This window comes from Myotis yumanensis, unplaced genomic scaffold, assembly GCF_028538775.1.
Source record: "Myotis yumanensis isolate MYYU_CA2020_CCGP unplaced genomic scaffold, mMyoYum1.0.hap1 SCAF_3, whole genome shotgun sequence".
Taxonomy (NCBI): Eukaryota; Metazoa; Chordata; class Mammalia; order Chiroptera; family Vespertilionidae; genus Myotis; species Myotis yumanensis.
The window spans coordinates 117463965-117484951 of NW_027223754.1; the positions used below are offsets into that span (position 1 = coordinate 117463965).

General features: G+C 38.2%; 1 protein-coding gene and 1 pseudogene across 2 annotated transcripts in view; one reads left to right on the top strand and one right to left on the bottom strand.

The window, feature by feature from the left end:
- ATP8A2 (ATPase phospholipid transporting 8A2) overlaps nt 1-20987 on the bottom strand; it is a 692529-nt gene that overhangs the window by 216344 nt on the left and 455198 nt on the right. The gene's annotated exons all lie outside the window — the stretch shown is intronic.
- Nucleotides 5127-5751, top strand: LOC139005163 (small ribosomal subunit protein eS6-like; annotated as a pseudogene).

Below are 20987 nucleotides of genomic sequence, written 5' to 3' on the forward strand. Positions count from 1 at the left end.
AGTCCAGAAATTAGCCAGAACCAATATGCTCAATTAATTTTTGACAAAGGAGGCATGAACATACAATGGAGCCAAGATAGTCTCTTCAATAAATGGTGTTGGGAAAATTGGACAGATATATGCAAGAAAATGAAACTAGACCACCAACTTACACCATACACAAGAATAAACTCAAAATGGATAAAGGACTTAAATGTACGACAGGAAACCATAAAAATTCTAGAAGAATACGAAGGCAACAAAATCTCAGACATATGCCAAAACAATTTCTTCACTGATACAGCTCCTAGGGCAGTTGAAACTAAAGAGAAACTGAACAAATGGGACTACATCAAAATAAAAAGCTTCTGCACAGCAAAAGAAACCATCCACAAAACAACTAGAAAACCCACCTCGTGGGAAAACATATTTGCCAACGTCATATCTGATAAGGGCTTAATCTCCAAAATTTATAGGGAACTCATACAACTTAACAAAAAGAAGATAAACAATCCAATCAAAAAATGGGCAAAGGATCTAAATAGACACCTTTCAAAAGAGGACATTCAGAAAGCCAAGAGACATATGAAAACATGCTCAAAGTCACTAATCATCCGAGAGATGCAAATCAAAACAACAATGAGGTACCATCTCACACCTGTCAGAATGGCCATCATCAACAAATCAACAAACGACAAGTGCTGGAGAGGATGTGGAGAAAAAGGAACACTTGTGCACTGCTGGTGGGAATGCAGACTGGTGCAGCCACTATGTAAGGCAGTATGGAGGTTCCTCAAAAAATTGGAAATGGAACTCCCATTTGACCCTGTGATCCCACTACTAGGAATATATCCCAAGAAACCAGAAACACCAATCAGAAAGGATATATGCACCCAGATGTTCATAGCAGCACAATTCACCATAGCTAAGATCTGGAAACAGCCTAAGTGCCCATCAGTAGATGAATGGATTAGAAAACTGTGGTACATCTACACGATGGAATACTATGCTGCTGTTAAAAAGAAGGAACTCCTACCATTTGCAACATCATGGATGGAACTGGAGAGCATTATGCTAAGTGAAACAAGCCAGTCAATGAAGGAAAAATACCACATGATCTCACTCATTCATGGATAATAAAGACCATTACAAACTTTTGAACAATAATAGATACAGAGGCAGAGCTGCCTCAAACTGATTGTCAAACTGCAGTGGGAAGGCCAGGGAGGGTTGGGGGGGATAAGAGGGGGGATTAAGGCATCAACCGAAGGACTTGTATGCACCCATATAACCATAACTAATGGACATAAGACACTGGGGGGTAAGGGAGGGCAGGGGCTTGTCAAGGGCGGGGGGGAAAAAAGGACACTTATGTAATACCCTTTGTAATACTTTAAGCGAAAAAAAAATAAAAATAAAAATAAAAACTTGTTAAGAAAGTGATCTAACTATGAAGCCTCTAATGCCATGTAAAGAAGCAGAATTATTCTTTTTAAATTAGGGTATAAACTGTTTTGGAACACAGGCTACAAAAATCTTCCACATTTTGCATAACAAAATGCAATCACTCTAGTTTGAAACATTTGCCTGTAAGATTTTGAGCTAAAACATTGCAGTATTTTTACTAATATGGTTGAAACCAACCCAGTAGACAATAAAAAGTAAACCTCTCTCCTTCCATTCTTTGAATAAAAAAAGAAGGAAACAAATAAATACTAATGTGACAATCTAAATTATGTTGAATGGGATTAGAATCTCAAAAGTATAGAACAGAAATTTAACAGGCAAATAAATGTAGCATATGATGTGCACATATAAATTTCTTGCTTTAGCATTTCCTTTTTCATTAAAATCCCAAACGATGCAAGAAGTTGAATCTTATAGCTCAAAATCACAAAAGTTAGTACAAGGAAGTCTGGTAAATGCTTTTAAAGTTTCCTTAATTACTAATTTTTCAATGCTACAAAATGCCTCTGTTTCTGCAAAATTACATGCTCACACTGTGGAACACCAGGTAAATACAAAATCGTGTTTCCCTTACATAAAAGACCATAATACTGACCAGATGGTGTATGCACAATTAAATTGATTTTTAATAAGGAATTCTTGGCACAATAGAATGTAATCGCTCCAAATTGTGTCAAGGACTACTTACATTTTTTTTTTTTTTTTATAGTTCAAGGCTTAGACTCTTCAGCCAAAATCCTGTGCTGTAGTGTTGGGGGACCAAATAGCTCTGGAGACCAGTAATGAAATAATGAGCCTTTCATCTGGAGGTCATTGGTGAGGCTCTGCTATCGTTCATTAATGACACAGTTGTTTCCAACCTCCTGGTGTTGGAACAGTGGCAGGGGGTTTATTATAGAAAGGGTAGCAGAAATATGTATAAGATCACTTCATTTATGGACAGGACCTATGGCAAATATTTGAGAACATGTGTTTTATAAGCAATAAAGTAATGTTCTTAACATATTGACAGTAAGATTTAAAGCCTGGCTCCACAGACCAGGGTCATAAGAAGGCAGCAGAATTTTCATGCTGTCTCTCCACCCACATCAGCCACATGGTGCCTGTAGCCTGGGCAAGGTGTGACATTTCTTCTTATTTTCTTGTTCTGAAAAAGGCCTGTCTATTCTCTCAGAGGAGAATTATAAAAAAAGAATAATTATTATTTTATGATTCAGTTATTGAACTATTTACTATGACTCTGCTTCAAATTATGCTCTGTGCTATGTGTAGGAGTCATGAAAGTGAAGCAGATACCATCTTCGCCCTTAAACAATTCAGTCTGTTTGGGGACAGGCTTGGGATAAATCAGAGGTCTGGAAAAGTTCTCTGGGAACATAACAGAGAGAGACATGGGTTCTGTCTATGGGAGTTACCATGGCTTTTCCAAAGGTGGTAGGCATTGGGCTGGATCTTAAAGTATCATATTCCATTCATCAATTTGGTGGGGAGAGAAGTGGCATTAAATGTATTTGAAACAACTCGCACGTAATTGTAGCAGATGTGAATTTCCAGGTGGCTAGAATAAGAAAAATGAAGTGACAGGAGAGGACTGGGTTCACACTGTGAAGGATACTGGACAGGTGTTCTTCAAATAAGTGGACAGCTATGCATGTATGCCTCAGAGAAATTTGAAAAACTACACACCTAAATATCTAAAAAACCGTCTCAATATACTTTTATTTATTTCATTGTGGTAAAATTTACCATTTTAACCATTAAATTGTATAATTCCGTAGCATTAAGTCCATTCACATTGATGTAACCATCACCACCATCCATCTCCAAACTTTTTCTTTTCTTTTTTTTTTTTTTTCTTTTTTAATCCAAACTTTTTCTTCATCCCAAACTGAACCTGTTCCTATAAACCAGTGGTTCTCAACCTTTCTAATGCCGCGACCCTTTAATACAGTTCCTCATGTTGTGGTGACCCCCAACCATAAAGTTATTTTCATTGCTACTTCATAACTGTAATTTTGCTACTGTTATGAATCGTAATGGAAATATCTGATATACTATATGTGTTTTCCGATGGTTGCGACCCACAGGTTGAGAACCGCTGCATACCTTTCCATTCCCCCTTCCTATGTCCCTGGTAACCACCTTCTACTTTCAATCTCTACAAATTTATATATTCCAGTTACTTTATACAACTGGAATAATACAATAATTGCCCCTTTATGTCTATCTTATATCTCTTAGCATAATGTTTTCAAGGCTCATCCATGTAGTAGAAATTATAAGAATTTCATCCTTTTTAAGGCTGAATAATATTTCATTGAAAGTATATATCACAGTTTACTTATCCATTCATCCATTGATGAACACTTAGGTTGTTTCTACCTTTTGGCTACTATGAACATTGGTGTCCAAATATCTGTTTGAGTTCTTGCTTTCAATATATATGTAATTCTATGTTTAACTTTATTAGAAACCTCCATACTATTTTCCACAACAGCTGTACTATTTTACTTTCCCACCAACAAAGCACAAACATTCCTATTTCTCTACATTGTCACCAACACTTACTTTCGATTAAAAAAAAAAATAGCCATCTTAATAGGAGTGAATTGATATCTTTCTCCTTGTGGTTCTGATTTGCAATTTCCTAATGGTTAGAAATCTTGATCTGCTTTTCATGTGGTTATTGGCTATTTGTATATCATCTTTGGAGAAGTGTCTTTTCAAGTCCTTTATTGATTTTTAAATTGGGTTTTCTTGTTGAGGTGTAGTTCTTTATGTATTCTGGAGATTGATCCCTTATAAGATATATGATTTACAAATATTTTCCCCATCCTGTGGGTTGTCTTTTCACTCTGTTGATAGTATCTTCTGATGCACAAAATTTTTAATTTGGAAAAGTACAATTTATCTACATTATCTGTGTTTTTGGTGTCATATCCAAAAAATCATTGCCAAATCCAATGTCATGTTTTTACCTTATATTTTCTTCTAAGAGTTTTAAAGTTTTAGCTATCATATTTAGGGCTTTGATCCATTATGAATTAATTTTTCTGTATGCCACATAAGGGTACAATTTCTTTTTTTGCATGTGGATACCCAGTTTTCTCCACAACATCTGTTGGAAAGACAGTCCTTTCCCATTGAAGGGTCTTAGTACCCTTGTTGAGAATCATTTGGCCGTGTATACAATGGTTTATTTCTGGGCTCTCTACTCTAGTCCATTGGTCAATATGCCTATCTTTATGTCAGTACCACATGTTTTAATTACTGTAGCTTTGTAGCAAGTTTTGAAATCAGGAAGTGTGATTTTTTCACCTTCATCCTTCCTTTTCAAGATTCCTTGGCTATTGGAGGTCCCTTAAGATTCCATAAGAATTTTACGGTATGTTTTTCTACTTCAATAAGTATTATTGGGATTTTTATAGGGATTGCATTAATCCTGTAGATTGCTTTGGTTTCAATATATTTTTAAGGTAATGTAACTTTTAATGATAAGGTTAAATAATTGCAAAGAATATACTTCCTGGCATGTTGTAAATATTGACATTTTAAAACAAATTTATCAGTCCTTTCATGTAGCCAATGGATTCTGAGTACCACAAGTGGATGCCCATCAGAATGCACTTTAAGAAATACACGAACACCTCTTTTCTGTGGTGCCTCAGAGTTGCTTCAGGATGAGGCTGAACATTTCTTTCCCAACCACTGGCTGCCAGAAACTCATTGAAGTGGACAATGAACACAAACTTTGTGCCTTTTATGAGAAGCATATGGCCACAAAAGCTGCTTCTGATGCTCTGGGTGAATAATGGGAGGCTTATGTGGTTCAAATCAGTGCTGGGAATGATAAGCAAGGTTTCCCCATGAAGTGCGGTATCTTGACCCATGGCCATGTCCACCTGCTGCTAAGTAAGGGGCATTCCTGTTACACCCCAAGGAGAAAGTGCAAATCTGTTCGGGGTTGCATTGTGGATGCCAATCTCAGTGTTATCAACTGGTTATTGTAACAAAAAAAAGGGGGGGTGGGGAGAAAGATATTCTTGCTTTTACTGATGACTGCTGTGCCTTGTCAACTGGTGCCAAAAAGAGCTAGCAGAATCTGCAAACTTTTCAATCTCTCTAAAGAAGATGATATCCACCAATATGTTGTGAGAAAGCCCCTAACAAAGGAGGTGAGAAATCTAGGACCAAAGCATCCAAGACTCAGCACCTTGTTAGTCCATGTGTCCTACAACACATCAGTGAATTGCTCTGAAGAAACAACATACTAAGAAAAGTAAGGAAGTTTCAAATAACTTCTAATTATCCTGCTATGCTTTCACTTAGATGTTCCCTTTCCACCTAATATACTCAGAAAGGTTTGGAAAAAAATATTTTTCATTTTTAATACATGATCGTTATTACATTATTGTTTGATAAAATAGTGTCCTCTTATCATATAGGCCTACCTTGCTCTCACATCATATTCTCTGTACATGAGGTTCTGCAGGTATATGACAGTCACCCTATAGCACATGCTTCAAGCATTTTTCCAAACCTTAGCTCATTCAAATTTTAGACTTCTGCCATAAAACCTAACTGGCAACACCTGTCTTCACTTTTTAAAAAATAAATCTTCACCTAAGGAAATGTTTATTGATTTTTTTGGAGGGGGGAAAGGGGAGAGAGGAGAAAGAGAGAGAGAGAGAGAGAGAGAGAGAGAGAAACATTAATGTGAGTGAGGAACATCAATTGGGTGCCTCTGGTATGTGCCCTGACCAGGGATTGAACCCGCAATTTTTTGGTGTACAGGACAGACAACACTCCATCTAACTGAGCCACACCGGCTGGGGCATCTGTTTTCACTTTTTAACTAATCATTTAAATCAGTAAAAACTAGTCTGACTTCAAATTTCAACTAAAAAATATACATGTTAGCCCAGCCAGTGTTGCTCAGTGGTTAAGCATTGACCTATGAGCAAGGAGGTCACAGTTCAATTCCCAGTCAGGGCACATGCCCGGGTTATGGGCTCAGTCCCCAGTGTGGGGTGTGCAGGAGGCAGCCAATTGATGATCCTCTCGCATCATTGATGTTTCTATCTATCTCTCTCCCTTCCTCACTGAAATAAATAAAAATATATTTAAAAAAATAAGGCCTAACCAGTTAGAGCATCAGCCTGGGGATCGAAGGGTCTCGGGTTTGATTCCGGTCAAGGACATATACCTTGGTTTCAGGCTCCTTCCTGGCCTGGGCCCTGGTCAGGGAGCTTGCAAGAGGCAACCAATCGATGTGTCTTGAGTGAGAATTAAAAATAATAATAATAAAATAAAATATACATGTTAGTATATATGCCCATGATGACCATTTCATTTCTGAGCTTCCTTTCATAGATAAAGATCAATGGGATGAACAGAGCCTTTCCATGAATACCGTGTCCACAGGAAATAAAAACAGTTGCTTTCCATGTTTCTCCCTGAGTCCCTCTCTGACAGTTCCTCAGAAGCAAGGTCTTATTGACCATTGTGTGGGATTTTATTGTTTTATTTCTTCAATAAATGTCTCTTTGGTTTGTATCTCTGAGATGTTTTTTGCTCCAAGAAGCATGTCCCACAGTGAGATTCTGAGATGCGTACCTTTGTTTTGTAAAGTAGGAGATGTTGACTTTCTCAATCTCTTTGTGAGAGATATAATTAAATATCTATATCTATTTCTATATATGAATATAAAATTCAGCAATTCCATTTTTAGTTATATGCCAAGAGAATTTAAAACATGTATATATAAAAACTTGTATATGAATGTTCATAACAGTATTATTCATAATAGAAATAAGTCGAAACATCATAAATGACCATCAACTGACAAATGGATAAACAAAATGTGGTAGAACCATACAATGAAGCATTATTTGCCACAAAAAGAAATGAAGTACTAATAATATGCTACAACATGAATGGACCCTTGAAAACTTTATGCTAAATGAAAGATGCTAGACACAAAATGCCACATATTGTATGATTTCACTCATATGAAATGTCCAGAATAGATAAATCCATAGAGACAGAAAATGGATTAAAGGTTGCCAGATGCTTTGTTTTTGATGGTGGTAGTATGATCTGGAGTGACGGCTAACAGGCATGAATTTTCTTTTTAGAGTGATGAAAGTGTTCTGAAATTATATAGTGGTGACAGTTGCATAAGTTGTATAGTTTCAAAGGAAAAATGTTATGGCATTTGAATTATATTTCAATAAAAAGGAAAACTTTGCTTTTAGCTCTCACCTCTCATTCCAATACCAGCTATTTATCTACAGCTGCCTACCATCATTGGAACATCTCAAATTCTCCATACCTGCAGTAGTGTAGAAGAAATGCAAAATTGCCTGAGATAAGACTTCCATTACAGTCCTGATTCAACCCCTAAATAGCCATGTGACTTTAAGCAATCTACATAACCTTTCTTTATGTCATTATCCTTTGAAAAACGACTGAGTTGGGCATGATAATTTCTATTGGATCTTTTGAATTAAAAATTATGCCATCATGTATTATATTTAGAGCACTTTATTGTGGGGAACTTCAAATGAAAATGCCTCAAAACTTCATTTTACACATGATACAGTTGGTTCAACATCTCAAACACCAAGTAATTAGCAGATAAGTTGACCTCTTACTCTATTAGAGAGAGAAGATATAGTTTTTTAAAATATATTTTATTGATTTTTTTACAAAGAGGAAGGGAGAGAGATAGAGAGTTAGAAACATCGATGACAGAGAAACATAGATCAGTTGCCTCCTGCACATCTCCTACTGGGGATGTGCCCGCAACCCAGGTACATGCCCTTGACCGGAATCGAACCTGGGACCTTCCAGTCCGCAGGCTGACACTCTATCCACTGAGCCAAACCGATTTTGGCGAGAAGATATAGTTTTAACCTCTCCATCTATTTTCTTTGCAACCCCAAATCTCTGATGACAGGCATAGTAAAACCACCTTATATATTTTTCTGTTCATCCATATTCTCATCCTTTCTGGTTTCTTGGCTACTTCTTACTCAAGGTCTTGGTTCCATTTCCATCTCTTTCTATCATGTCCTCAAATGTCCAGCCTCTACCAGAATTTTAGCTCTTTAGTTTCTTCCTATAAATAGATTGTCTTCCATAGATTAAAAGAAAGAAATACCATCCCGCTACTCCCTAAAAGGAAAGTTGTTTACTTATTAAAAGAAATCTATACTTTTAGCTTCTGTTTCCAGATCAACTGAGTCTTAGTCTCCACAACCAAACTCCAACCAGGACAGTATTGAAACTATTCTCTCTGACAGACTTCTCCCCACCTAATCATCAGATTTAATGACCATTATAAGTCCTCATTATCCTTCACCTCTTTGGAGAATAAGTAATGACCTTTCAAATTCATCTCTCTTTTGGCTGCTGTGATGTGATATGACACTTGTACTCCTCCAATTTTTAGTGTCACTCCTTTTTCATCCTTGCCATTTCCTGTTGTGAGCCAGGCCCTTATATGGGAAGACCAGGAGACTCAGTGCTGGGCCTTCACGTCTTCCCTTTCATCATTCCTCTACCAGGAGCTCATCTACTCCTGAAGCCCAGAAAGTCTCTTTATATAGATGACTTTCAAATTGCATTTATAATGCCAACCTGCTTTTACTCACTGGCTACTGCCCATCTTCATCTTTGTGTATCACTGCAATATTTAAAAATAATGAATAGACTTTATGTTTTAGAACAGTTTTAAGTCTACAGGAAAATGAGCAGAAAGCACAGAGTTCCCATTACCATCCGTACAGACCCAAAGAGTTTCAACTTATATTCACAACTTATATTAGTGTGGTACACTTGTTACAATTGATGATTATTAATTAAACGCCATAGTTTAGACTAGGGCTTACTCTTCATGTTGTACAGTTCTCTGAATTTGACAAATGTAAGATGTCATGTATCCATAACCCCAGTATCATGCAGAATCATTTCACTGCCCTAAAAAGTCCTTGTGCTTTACCCTTCCTGATGCCTGTCCCTGTAATCACTGTAATTTTAACATATCTAAAACCAACTTGTCAGTTCTGGTTCAAGATAGCAATGTAGGAGGATCCTGAACTTATTTAATTTCACAGATACACCAAATCTACAGTTATATATGGAATAATTTTCACTGGAAAAAACCCCAAACTAGCTAAGCAACTCCTACACATCGGGCCAATGAGAAAAACCCCACACTGAAGCAGGTACAAGAGGCTAAGACACAATCTCACCATAAACTCCCCCACCCAGAGCAATCCATAATTGGGAGGGAACTCACAAACCCGAGCTTCTCCATGAGGAGCAAGGATTCGTACCTTTCACCTAGCACCTGATATTTTAAGACCTGCCCCAGAGAAATAAGTTCCCAAAACATCTATCTTTGACAGCCAATGGGGCTTGAATCCAGGGGACTCAAAAGGCTATAGTGCACTGAGAAACAGTTTTTAAAGGGCTCACATGTGGACTAACCCACCCCAGGACCCAGTGCAGAGGCAGCCAACTGAAAAGTGCCCAGATTTTCTGTGAAAGAGGCTTATTTGCTTATATTAAAGTATTAACCAGAGGGGCAGGAATCTACTTTAACACACATTGAGGGTCTTAGTGAAATACCCTCCAGGGACAGAGTCTGATAGGCACCATCTTTGCATCCTCCCTCTGCCATGTTGCAGAGCACTGGAATCTCCTGGCATGGAACTTGTCCACCTGTCTGGTGCCCTGGTTTTTATATATAGTGCCTTGGTTTTTGTGGCTGCTGCATAAGGGACACTCCTTGATCAACTGGCTCTGGTAGCTGGTGGGTTTGTGTTCATGAGTTTAATGGGATGGTAGCAAAGAAAGAAACAGTTGGGAAGTGGCAATCAACCCAGGGCTCAGTGAACAGGAAGCATACAGAAACACCTATCCCCTGGTCTTCCCTTGAAAGAGGTATATTTGTGTACTTTAAAAGCTGCTGCCGCCAAACTGGTTTGGCTCAGTGGATAGAGCGTCGGCCTGTGGACTGAAAGGTCCCAGGTTCGATTCCGGTCAAGGGCATGTACCTTGGTTGCGGGCACATCCCCAGTAGGAGGTGTGCAGGAGGCGGCTGGTCGATGTTTCTGTCTCATCGATGTTTCTAACTCTCTATCCCTCTCCCTTCCTCTCTGTAAAAAAATCAATAAAATATATTAAAAAAAAAAAAATCTGCTGCCTGAATGTGTGGCTTCCAATTAGGCTGAATCTAATTGAAGGTACTGAGATCTTCCCCTATGGGACACTGACAAGTCTTGGCATACCTTCAGCTACCGGGGACCACTAAAAATAAAGTAGGCTGCCTGGCTAATTATAAAGGCTTGAGAGACAGCCAAAAGCTAGGATAGGGTGAATGATAAGGTTCATTTCCTGCATGAGGCCAATCCTTTAAGACTGGGAGAGGTGGCTGGTTTATCTAATGCATAGAAACCAACACAGACAGTCAAGGACAATAAAGAAACAGGAATCTGTTTCAAATGGAAGAAAAAAACTCAGAAAAAGACTTGAATGAAATAGAAATAAGTGACTTACCTGATAAAGAGTTTAAAATACTGGTCATAAAGATACTCACTGAGCTTGGGAGAAGAATGAATGAACACAGTGAGAACTTTAACAAAGAGACAGAAAATATCAGAAAGTACCAAAGAGAAGTCACGAAGCTGAAGAATACAATAACTGCACTGAAAACCCCAACAGAAAGGGTCAACAACAGACTAGATGAGAAGAAAAGATCAGTGAACTTGAAGATAGGGCAATGGACCACACCCAAGCAGAGCAGTAAAATCAACGTGTCACTTTTCATCCAACCAGATTTCTCTCACCATGCCCCCATTTGAAGTCTTAAAAATCTTGAGTTCCAGATTTCTTTTCTCTTTCTGTCACTCCCTTATTATTCATTCCCTTTGTGGTATCTTTTTTTTTTTTCCTTCTGACTTCACTTTTCTTTGTTGTTCTGTTCTACTATAAACTGTGAGATTCAGTTCAACCAGGGAATTTGCTGTACATATGTTTGTAGAGCAAGTAGCTCCAGAGTCTAAAATGAACTCTGTCTTTAACAAATGAATAATGTCCTCATATCCTATCACTAGGAGCCTGATCTTTCGATCTGAAATCTAAAGTAGCAAATGCTATATTACAGTAAGTGCATGTTATTACAGTTTTGAGTTTAGAGCCTTTGCAATTTTTCACTTTTTTATAAGTATTAAGATATACCTACAGTAAATAAAGCAGTTCAGAAACAAACAGACAGCTATACTGGTAATCATTAAATACCTATGAATGTCTTCAAATCAATGTAAGAAGTTAATATTCTAAGAGCTGCAGCCTTCATCAAGACAGTAACTTAACTATTTCCACAGTTTCCATATTACATGCCATGATGTGGCATTTTATAAACACTCTTTGTACTTAATTTCTGAAATGTCAGCATGGTTTTCAGTATGGAATATGTGTAGAGACTATATCTATATGCATAGCTTTTGATTTCAAGTACACAGAGAGTTCCAGAGCAATCTTTAATTTTGAATAAATTATTCTTATTACAGTTTTTTTTTCTGACCAAATGAAAGATATATTACCTCATTATCCTTAAATATGGGTAAATAAGAAAAAGTAAGCTAACTCTTAAGTATCAATTCCTACAGTAAAGTCAGAATTTTCAGGAAATGAAAATAAGTATTTTAAAAAAATCCTTAGCCAAACATCTAAAATACATGAACTGGCCCTAACCAGTTTGGCTCAGTGGATAGAGCATCGGCCTGCGGACTCAAGGGTCCTGGGTTCGATTCCAGTCAAGTGCATGTACCTTGGTTGTGGGAATATACCCAGTAGGGGGTGTGCAGGAGGCAGCGGATCAATGTTTCTCTCTCATCGATGTTTCTAACTCTCTATCCCTCTCCCTTCCTCTCTGTAAAAAATCAATAAAATATATATTTCAAATACATGAACTGAAAATTAACAATCAACAAAACAAAAGCTGGTAATTGACTGTTTAATGCCAGTGAGTCAGAGAACTTTCATTCTAGACCTAAGAACTATATTCATCATTGCTAAAATTCTGATGGCAGTGTCTAACTGTTTAACACCCCATATTTCTCCTAAACAAACCTCTTAAAACTCAGCTAACTTCTGCCTTTTCTTTATGCTAGACATCTCTTGAACAGGGCTATGGTTTTAAGTTTGCACAATCCATTTCTCTACACACCAAGTGAAGAAGTCTTTAGCAGGGCCATCAAATCCAGACTGTGGCAGCTGAGTAGCGAGGCCACATTAGGCTCTGAGCCTCTCTCCAGGAGGAACCCTTTCATAGTGAAGCAAAATGCCTAACTGAAACTGTCTCAAAAGCAAAAGAGAAAAATTTCATATTTAAAGACATTTTTAGACCTGGAATGTGTTTACAAAAAAGCTCTTGACAGTTTGTATGACCCAATAATAATGAAGAAACTAACCTCTAGTCTTATAAATGTAGACATAATAATTTTTCTCTATTTAATTATTAGATCAATAGAATAACAAAGCTACAAAACTCACATAAAATTGTTCAACATCATAGAAAATTAAACTCTAAAACACATGGAGATTATTATAGTTAAGAGTTAAAATTAGCTTTCTCATCACTTGTGAGAGCAGATAGGCTTCGAAACTTTATAGCTTTTCAAGTAGGCACCATTTATTTCTATCTTCACACTTTTAAAAAAATATGTTTTTACTGTTTTGAGAGAGAGAGGGAGAGGGAGAGATAGAAACATTGATGCGAGAGAAACATCAACATTAATCAGCTGCCTCCTGCACACCCCTAACTGGGGATTGAGCCCACAACCTGGGCATGTGCCCTGACTGGGAATCAAATCAATGACCTCCTGGTGCATAGGTTGACGTTCAACCACTGAGCAACACTGGCTGGGCACCTACATTCACACTTTTTAAAAATATATATATTTTATTGATTTTTTACAGAGAGGAAGGGAGAGGGATAGAGAGTTAGAAACATCGATGAGAGAGAAACATCGATCAGCTGCCTCCTGCACACCCCCCACTGGGGATGTGCCTGCAACCAATGTACATGCCCTTGACTAATCGAACCTGGGACCCTTCAGTCCACAGGCCGACGCTCTATCCACTGAGCCAAAACGGCTAGGGCTACATTCACACTTTTAATATAAATTGTAATATTTATTAACACTTCTTCCCAACCAAGAATCCTCTCTATATTAATATCTTTAAAACTACTATTCCTCACACTCTCAGAAAATAATTATAAATTAAGACAGGCATTTTCAAACACCCTAACAAAAACTAAAAGGTCCTCTAAGTTTAAACACAATGTTTTGCCAAAGCATACAATGCACTATATGCACCAGCAGTCACTTCACCAGCAGAACATTACTAATGTGCTCCTTTCTCAAAAAATGGATGTTTGTGCTTGCTGTGGACAATCATTTGTTATTTCTCCTGATACATAAATGGAAGTTTCAGCTGCTCTTCACATTATTTTAGCATGTGCTCTCTTAAATAAGTTAGGCAAAAATCACAGTATCGGGACTAACTCTGAGGCAAAAAGCAGATATAATTCAATGCATTATTAACAAACAAGTTTTGTGAGTCCACCACAGTTTCACATGAAAAACCTAGGATACCCTTTGAGTAAAAATAATATTGGAGATAGTTTTGGAAGGATGGGCAGAATTTCAATACTAAGGTATGGGGAAGAAGCAAGTGGCAAGTTGAGTTTAGATGCTGATATAAACAAGAGAGCATGGCAGCATATCATGTATCACCTGTGTGATAACTATTTATTAAATGATTGGAGCAAAAATAAAATTATAGTATCTCTGAAATTAACACCACAAACCACTATTAAATGACTTGTGTTATCCCAAACACTGGATTATAATTTTGATATTCAGTTTCAATTACATTATTAAACTCATTTTAGCATCCTGTTACAATCCTGTCATCTGATTTAGTCAATACCTGCAATAAGTCAGTTAATTAAAAAAGCAGTCAAACCTGACCATAACTATTTTAACTTAGAATATATATACGTAAATTTATTCACCAAAACTTGATTCTACAGTCAAGCACTGCTCTCCTGCCAGAAGTTTCATTGTGCCATCATACATAGATATCACAATATACTGATACTGTTAAGTTACAAAAGTCCAGTTTCAAGTGTTTAATTTTTTAAGTCATGAGAAAACTTGCGAGACAATTTGGATGCAAATCCTTCATGAATTTTTTTAATCCACCAGTTTTTCAGTTGTCTTATTCATATCTAATTAGCTTTTAAAAAAAAACTCACCTTTGAGTCTTTCCAAAGTATACAAATTAGTTTTCACTAAAACAACACACTCCTTTACTTTCTGCACATGTATTTCATCACTTCATGTAAGAGTTTACACTATGCGGTTATAATAACTTACACTACCAGTAAGGAAGGAACTGCTGAAGGGGCCCATGGAATAAAAGGGAAATCAAACTTTATTTTTCTCCCTCACAACTGGTGGCAACAAAATTTCAGTGTGGAAGGTTAGAGGTTTACTTTTATGATGAAGTTTTTAAAAAGTCAATTTCAGATTTATCTATTGCTAAAGTAACACTTAGCATCTAAACCTATTTTATAAATAAAATCAGAACCGACATGCACACTGATAGCAGAATTCCAGTGGTTACAATTTCTATTGCTTCCCAATCAGCCATGTCCAATGCAACTTGAGAAAAACTCAAGTTAGATTAATATTTATTACCTCCCTATATTTTGCATAGGAAAAGAACTCATTTGGACTCGTTATTTTTTTCTAATTAAAATATTCAATTCATATGTCATAATACTAGGGTCAATTTGTTTTGTTTTATAAAGTTTGCAAGCATATACCAGGTGTTAGTTATTCTGTGATTCACCATTTTTGTCTATGCCCAGAAAATATACTGGAGAACATAGCTACTGGTCTTCAAGGTCTCAATGAAGTCGCCACTATAAAAACTGTGCCTCAATTATTGAATCTGGATCAATTGTTTCATTGCATTATTCATTGTCCATATTTATAAAGACAAGTTCTAAAATGTATGCTTATTATTATTATTTTTTATTAATCCTCACGCAAAGACATTTTTTCCATTGTGTTTTTGTTTGTTTGTTTGTTTTAGAGAGAGAGTGGAAGGAAGGTAGGGAGGGTGAAGAAAAGGGAGAGGGAGAGAGAGAGATGTGAGACACATCAATAGGTTGCCTCCCGCATGCACCCTGATTGGGGCTGGGGATCAAACCTGCAACCTAGATACATGCCCTTGATTGGGAATCAAACCCGAGACCCTTCAGTGTGCAGGCTGACGCTGAACCCCTGAGCTACACCAGGGTTGTTATGCTTATTATTAAAACAATAGGAAGTGTCTCTAATGTAAGGCAAACATTTTGCAGTTCTAGCATTCAAATAATGAATCTCTAATTAATGTAGGTTACCATGTAGATCACATTTTTAATATTTAAATCATCAAATAACATTTAAATAGTATTTAAGTCATCAAACTTCAGTTTCAAAGTATATTTGAAAGTCTCCCAATAGCCAATGAAGTGCTCTGGCAATGGAGCGGAAGAAAGTCAGAACTGCTCTCTGATCATGCTGCAAGTCCTAGCCCCCGTCCTGAGTGCACCGCCCACACACAGGGATGTGGGAGGCAGATTTGTAAAACAGCGGCACTGGGTAAAGTTTACCCATATGAGTTTCCAAAACAGTTATGTGTTTGGCCAGTGGGTTGGAGCGATGGAGTCATACAGAAGCCTTGGAGAATTTGGCTTGAAGCTGAGAAACAAGGGGATTTTTATTCGGGTCAGAACACTAACCCATTCCAGGTGAGCATGTCTGGACAGCCTGCCAGACATGGAGAACACCTGAGAGAGAAGCTCAGCTCCACAGCCATCCCAGAAGAGGGAACACAGATTCCACGTGAACCTAGAAATGTAGGCCCTGCACGGAGGTGGAGCACCCAAAGATGCATAAACCCCACCCAGCACATTTTGATTCTCTTTCCATAAGGCAGATCTCTTTTCTGGCTGTAACTGTATGTAGCTTATTCAGACAATAGCCCGATGTGCTCCTCTACACAGACCTCAGAAAGCCAAGCAAGATTAGGGCTCAGATTCAGGTTCCATGGCTGACTGGAAGTATATACAGTGGGGCCTTGACTTACGAGTTTAATTCGTTCTGTGACGGAGCTCATAACTCAAGTTACTCGTATGTCAAATCAACACTGAACGAGTGAGACACTTGATGCTGGGCTGATGTTGTGGCGTTCACTGTGACGTTCGCTGCGCCAACTAGCAGTGGGGTATCTGAAGCTGGCTCGTAACCCAAATTTTAGCTCGCAACTCAAAGCAAAAAATTGGCCGAGAGAAGGCTCATATCTCGAAAAACTCGTTAGTCAGGACACTCGTAAGTCAAGGCCCCACTGTAGTTTTGCTGAGGGTCAAAATGGCAGTAATTCTTAACTCTGAAAGATGCTTTCTGCAGCTTCTGCCTGAGATTAATACAGAGTTGGGCAACTGACAGATTTTAAGGATGATCTTAGACTCACAATCTCCTTTTGGCTGCTGAAACCATGCCCTAATAACACCCTACGGTTATTTTTGCTGAGAATTTTATAAAGGTTACATTTGCCAAGCATGGAGGCAGGCTGAGGCAGGGCTTGGAGATGAAAAAGCTCATTACAGTTGTGATAGCTGGAGTCCAATTTCTTAGCATTGAAATACATTCTTTGTGATATGCTTCGTTTTTCAATTCAGCAATCTCCTCCCCGGGGACAGTTTTTTTTAGGAAAAAATCCATATAGTGTCCCCAGGTGTTCAGGAACCCATCATACAACTCCTTTAAATTTCAATAAGTAGCTGCACCTTAAGTCATATGGAAGATTTTTGAAAATCACTGGAGAAAGGATTATATTAGGCATCTGGGCCTGATTCAAGATCCTGTGTGATAATTTCTGATGTGAGCATCTTTTACTTGACTTCTTAGGATGGACCTGTTATCCCATTTAAGATTGTAGAATGAGGTACCTGTGTTTGTTAACTGTGCTTATTACTCTCCCCTTTAGTAAACAAATGACCTCAGCTTTGCTCTGACCAGATCCGCACAGATGCTGGTGCTCATCCCCACTGTTCTCAGAGATACTCGGTATAATGGCGATACAGGCAGTTAGTGCGCTAGAATCAGAACATCTGGTTTACAGTGGTGGCTTGGCCACTGTTTGACCACGTGACTTAAGCTGTATGTGCCTTAGTTTCCTCACATACAATGCAGATAATGGTAGTGAATATCTAATAGGGGTTGGTGGGTATTAAATACGTATGAAAAGCACATACAACAGTGGATGGTACATATGGTTCCATAAATGTTAGCTACTATTTTGATTTTTTTTGGTAAATACATTATTTTCTTTCATTTTTTCCATCACCATTTATCCCCCCTATACCCTGTTCCTTATTGTAGGATATATTGAGTCATCAGAAAATATTTCACTTTTTTAATTTCCTTTAGAAAATGTCTTAAATGTTCCTGGAGATCTGGATGCTCCATTGGAAATGTCCACATCTTATTTTCATAAAGAAGAGTCACTATTTGCTCTCATGGGTCAAAAGAGAAAAGTGTTAATTTGTTGCTTTAGAACATTCCTGTGTCCTAAAATGGCTTCATCTGCCACCAGTAAGAGCAGCTGAAATCCTTGAATCCAAAAGCTCCTTCAAGAAGAGCTCTTAAAAATACATGCAGAGAACAAGTTCCTTGTTCATCTGAATACAGTTGTTGGAAGCAAGTCTCCCATGGACTCCTCTCTCCAGGCTCCTGTTCAATCATGTATGCCCTCCAATGAGGCAGACTTGTTTGTTTTCAAGTGATGAATTTCTGCCTTGCCCAATATAATCATCCACCAAAATGACTCTCTGTTCAGAAAGGGAGTGCATTCAGGTGTTTAGACTCTGGCTGGAGATCACATGTTCACACCGGTTAGCTGCCACCACTACCCAAAGAGGTCAGTTAAATCCCATTTTATAATTAGGATACTGACATGCAGGAAGATCATGCAACTAAAGCTTGAATCAAAAGTCATACCGCTCATTCTCTTCCTTCTAAAGATGGGCCTTCCCTTTAAGTACTGTCTTGATACACTGCAATTTATTATTTTCTTACTAAGAATTTAAAACTGTTTGAAATAGTCGTTCCCATTGAGTATTGGACACCCAGTTATTTAAAAAAGCTATTTATAAAAAGAGAAATCTGTACCTTCAATAGGCCAGGTGGACAAAAGAGTTACATCAAAGTACATGACTGCTTGACGGTTGTGTGCACCAAATCAGCAGGTGTGGATACCTCCCACTGTGTCTGTGCCTCACCCCACAACACACACAGAAAGCTGAGCACCAGTGACATTAGAATCACTACTGTTTCTTACAATAACAAACATGGTTTGATATTAGTCTGAAAGCTCATTATATGACACACCTAAGGCCCGGTGCACAAATTCGTGCACCAGTGGGGTCCCTTGGCCTAGCCTGTGGGGATCGGGCCGGAACCAGCTCTCCAACATCTTCTGAGGGGTGCTGGATTGTGAGAGGGCACAGACCAGGCCGAGGGACCCCACTGGTGCACGACTGGGGCCAGGGAGGGACACAGGAGGTTGACCAGCTGGGGAGGGACCGCAGGAGGGCTCCAGGGCATGTCTGGCCCATCTTGCTCAGTCTGGATGGGCTGGACCCCAGCAGCAAGCTAACCTACTGGTCAGAGTGCCTGCCCCCTGGTGGTCAGTGCACGTCATAGCCACTGGTCAACCAGTCCACTGTCTACCCCCTGGTGGTCAGTGCACATCATAGCGAGTGGTTGAGCAGCCTTAACATATCATTAGCATATTATGCTTTGATTGGTTGAATGGACGACCGGACGACCAGACACTTAGCATCTTAGGCTTTTATTATATAGGATGGTGGCCATTAGTAATATACATCAATTGGACATCTCAAGGGCAAAAGAACCTTGCACTGAGGGCATCAGAGCCTTGGCAAAATTAAACAGGGAAAATAACACAAGTGTTAAGGAATTCTTGAAATAGAATTAACTGTGGAACCAAAAAGGGATTTGTTACTATTGTATATAGATCCAATTTTCATAAATTATCTAAGCATCTATGACATTTACCTCTTAAATAGCTCCTATTTACCAAGGTCCCCTTCCCCTGGATAACCATTATATTTTAACAGAGTCCATCCATAAATGTTACATTGTTTCTCCCTTTTGATTATAATTAAGCATCAAGGCCTTAAATTTATCATGCATTCAGCATGGAATGTTTAACAAAACTTTAACAAGCCCAAAGTGTGCCATTATGAGCAGCACTGACACTGCTAATTGGCCTTTGGAGATCCCTCCCATAAGCAGTCAATGCCATCAAATAAAACCAGTGTCAGCCTCAAAAACTTACAGATACAGTAGGAAGTAGAGCATAAATTGAGTGAAACTTATATTAAGACAAGCTATACATCAAATTCCTAAATAAATGTGCATATGTGCTTGATATAAGAATAATCTATATAGTTGCAGATAAAATGGATTTCCTTCAAGCAGTTAATGCAAAACTTTATTTGCATTAAAGCTTCTCTTAAGCAACAATTACTATGACCAACTACCACTTAAGTACAAAGTTTTAAAAACAAAACACATTTTTAAACCAAAAAAGAACGAATTAACATAGAAGAACTCAATAAAACACGACTCATCTGACTGCAATGGAGACTAAACTGTTTTTGGGTACAATGTCCATATTTAATGAGCACTGTACCTGAAATCCAAAAACTGAAATAAAAGTAATGAGTAAAACAGGTGTTACAACAGAGCTGTTTTGTTTACCTTGCAACACAGTAAGTTTTTATTATTATTTTAGTGTGTTCAGAATTCAACTATGTAAAGGTATAAACTACCTAATGTCCACTAGAGACTCTTGAAAAGAGAGTTCATGAAACCCTAAAGTGAGTGACTTTTTGAGAAACTACTAAATAGTATTTATCTTTCAGGGGAAACCATTTGTAAATAATGTGTGAGTATTACTGACAGCAAAAGGTATTGTAATAATGTAAGTTCCCCTAAGTCAGTGGTCGGTACACCGCGGCTCTCGAGCCACATGCGGCTCTTTGGCCCCTTGAGTGTGGCTCTTCCACAAAATACCACGTGTGGGCGCGCACGTATAGTGCGATTGAAACTTCGTGGCCCATCGCAGAAGTCGGTATTTTGTGGAAGAGCCACACTCAAGGGGCCAAAGAGCCGCATGTGGCTCGGGAGCCGCAGTTTGCCGAGCTGCAGTTTGCTGATAACTGCCCTAAGTGATACTTTTCCCATAAAATCCTAATTTTTATTGCAATGGCCTACTTTTGTTTCTGAGTTTTTTTGGTGATTTTGTTTTTAAAATGCACGTCAGCTATAACTCTGGTTGTCTTTCTCCTAACCCTCTTTATTATAGCATCAATTCACACA